Raw genomic sequence first — 3,414 nt, forward strand, 5'->3', positions numbered from 1 at the left:
AACTAGATATACATTTTTGGAGGATCCCAGGACTCATGACAAGAACACATGGTTCCAATCATGAGTGGGGAACTAATTAGCACATGGATCCTTTGTGGGAAGAATCTGGAATACACACACATATTGAGCAGTGCTGAGATGTGGAGACACCATGGCTTCAAATGCTGTTGACTCTGCTGGGGCCCAGCCTAATGAGCTAGATGGTAAATCATGAGGCTTTTGTCTTTGGACTAATACCATGCATTGTTTGTACTATCGATACTTATCTGGCAGGGGAGATACTATGATCAACAAAGTGGTTTCCCAGGGCAAAACTTGCCCCTTATACTCTGGGCATGCTAACTCCTGCAATTTCCCCAAATTCTGGGAAATCAGCTGCATAATTTTGTGGTAATGGGGGACTGCATTCTAGCTTTCCCTCTGGCTTGCTCCTCACAGCCTTTCGGGCTAGGAGCAAACAAGACTAATTGGCAGCTAAACTCCAATACCTCCAGGCTTCGGGCTTTCATGTTGGAAGCTTGGCATTGATTTGGGGAATATCTGAAGCCTCAGATTAATGGGACTGGGATGGAGGATGCTTGCCCAACGGTACAGCCACACAGACTTGAACAATTGAGCTCTGTTCTGTCAAAATTTGAAACTTGACTATTGGGCTTTGCCCAATAGAAGTTAGAACTGATTTGTCCTTGAAACAAAATTTCAAAACAAAAAAAGTAATTTGTACTATAAATAAATGCAAAAGTACTCCTTAAAAGTGCATTTATAAAGTTTCAAAAAAGGTAAACACATTCTGGATGCATTTAGTATATGGATTACAAGAACTGCAAAACTCTAGAACTCTTGGTTCAGAGATGATACCTTTTATTAGACCAACTATGAAATCACAAAAAAAATTATCTTTTTATGCAAGTTTTCAGACACATGTGCCCTTCCTCAGTCTCAGGGAAAATTGAAGATGGTAAAAAGTCCCCATAGGTAGAAAATAAACTTCATTTTTGAACAGAGGAAGCTGAAGGTAGAAGTCTGTGCCTCTGGATCCTTGTGAGTTGCTCTCTTATGTGCAGATAAGGCAGGATGAATTATTACACCTATGTTTATTTCAAGATCAGTGTTTTCAAATTTGCCCCTCACTTCTATATGATCAGGGAGAGCAGGGTCTGACAGTAAGGGGGGAAAGGGGCTGCAGGGGGAAAAAGTTGGTTGGGGGGCAGAAGGCAAAAGGGGGCCACTTGACTGCCTCCAGATTTATTTTCCCTGCTGTAGCAGTCAGAGGGGGACAAATTCAAAGCAAACCTCCAATAATTAGATTCTATAACTGGAAATTTATAACAAATTGATATAGAATCTAATTATTCAGAGAGGTCAGCTTATATCTTGGTCATCTTACATTTTAATAAATATAGTAATAGCAACTGAGTGCAGAAGCATCTGTTTTGAGGCTTGATGGCTTATACTACTTCCCTATTTTTAGTATCTAATGGTTAACCCTACATTTTGAGTACTCACCTGATATTTAATTATCGTCACTTTGCATTCCAAGTGAGATTCATTGATTAAGCCTGTTGCAGCAGGTAATTATAAAACAATCATATCAACCCACAACAAACAGTACTGTGGAAGATCAAACTGATTTGTTCTAATGGATGGAATAACCTATATTGCCTTCAAAGGGATGCCTATGTCTGCTGCTCCTTCTCCCCAGAGTAATACATGTCCCAAAAAATAAATCTCAACTGTCATGCAGAGAGCTCACTAAGAAACTGTGTGATTCCAACTGTGTATTAGAGTCACAGGAGGCCAGATTTTCAAAAAGAGCACAAATGCTCAGCACCAAAAGTCAGGACTGCATTATCAGAACAGTTGCTCTCCCTTATAAGCACCAAAATAAAACTCTGAATCTTCAAAGAGTTTATTCTGTTTTCTAAATTTGGAGCCTAAATTGCAGTCAAGTTTTATTGAAAGTCTGGTGCTTCAGTTCTCTGCACCAAAGGAATGTTTGATGCAACTCCATCAACATCACTGAGGTTGCTTTGAATCTGTCCCATTGTGTCTTGGTTTATTCCTCTGCAAAGTGGGGCAATAAAACTTATTGACCCAACAAGAGTGTTGTGAGTGTCCATGTTGTTTATCAAGTGCTTGGAGTTCCTCCGGGGAAACAATGGTATATGGTGTATGAACTATTTTAGGAATAAATACAGAAATATATTATGCACCAGAGCCTCAGCTAGTATAAAGAGTATCTCATAATCCACCAGAGTTCAACCAGTAGATTGCTAGTTAGGTACTGCAAGAAGCAGGGATTGTTTATACAAACAGAGGATCCCTACTGAGTCAGACAACTTGGAGTTGCCACAAACTGAAAGGCCCAAGATTCAGAATGTGGCTTTTTCCCTTTCCCCACTCTAACCTCCTATGCCAAAGTAGCTGTGGGCCTAGGAACAGAATAGGGAAATGAATCGCAGCATATACTGTTACCTTAAAGGTTCTCATATGCCTTTGCAAAGTGCAGCTCAAACTGCTCCACACGGTTGTACTGGTGGTGGTGGAAGCAATTCACTCTGAGTACACTCCCTGTATATAAGCTACAGGGCCATGGAGATTCAAACCCAGTGAGTCCAGAACCCTGGGTTTGTTTGCGAAACAAGCTTTCCCATTAGACAAGAAAAACAGAGCAATCTATGATGTGCCACAATCAGGGCTACAATAGGGATTAAGTAATCCTGGTTCCCTAAAGAGCTCACATTACCATCCTTCCAAAGTCCAGTCTTCACAAAGCAGGTCATTCTCCACAGCTTCCAGCACAGGATCTCATGGAGTAAATATTACTTTAACTGTGGTGGGACACCATGATGTGGGCCCCCCTCCAGCTGAAGGTTTGGCAGCCTTGTCTCTACCACCTTGAAAAGAAATATAGATTACATGTGCTGCGGGTAGAGAGAAGAGAAGGCAGGACTGCATAAAGCTGATAAATAAGTATGTTTATATGGACTGAAATTGTTGGTGCAGCCTATCTGATGACTTCCATGTAAGTCTAGCTGGGTGGCAAATCAACTATTCTGCAAAGCATGGTTTTGTTGAAATAGCAGTTTTCTTGGGAAAAATGCTGAGTTTTAAGAAAAATTATGGATTTTCCAATGACAATGCAAAATAAAAAATCACGGTTGAGACCAAAACTCATTTTTAAATGACTGTTTCAAAATATTGTTTTTATTTTGACATCTCAGGCCACCTTGTTACAAATGGCATTTTGTGCTTTGACATTTCTGATTTGGACCATTCTGCAATTTTCACTTGGAATCAGAATGGGAGGTCATTTCAAAATGTCAACATTTCCTGTAAAAAGAAAATTTGGCTTTCTACCCAACTCTCCTCATAATCAACCCTATAATTTTGTGTCTTGGTTGTTTGACCTTT

At 40.1% G+C, this 3,414-nt stretch overlaps 1 non-coding gene across 1 annotated transcript; it reads left to right on the forward strand.

Annotated features, from left to right (window-relative positions):
* Nucleotides 1–258: 258 nt before the first annotated feature.
* LOC132243627 (U1 spliceosomal RNA) lies at nt 259–422 on the forward strand. Its single transcript, XR_009455359.1, has one exon. It is a non-coding gene; the product is annotated as a U1 spliceosomal RNA (small nuclear RNA).
* The last annotated feature ends 2,992 nt before the right edge of the window (nt 423–3,414 follow it).

This window comes from Alligator mississippiensis, chromosome 10, assembly GCF_030867095.1.
Source record: "Alligator mississippiensis isolate rAllMis1 chromosome 10, rAllMis1, whole genome shotgun sequence".
NCBI classification, from domain to species: Eukaryota; Metazoa; Chordata; order Crocodylia; family Alligatoridae; genus Alligator; species Alligator mississippiensis.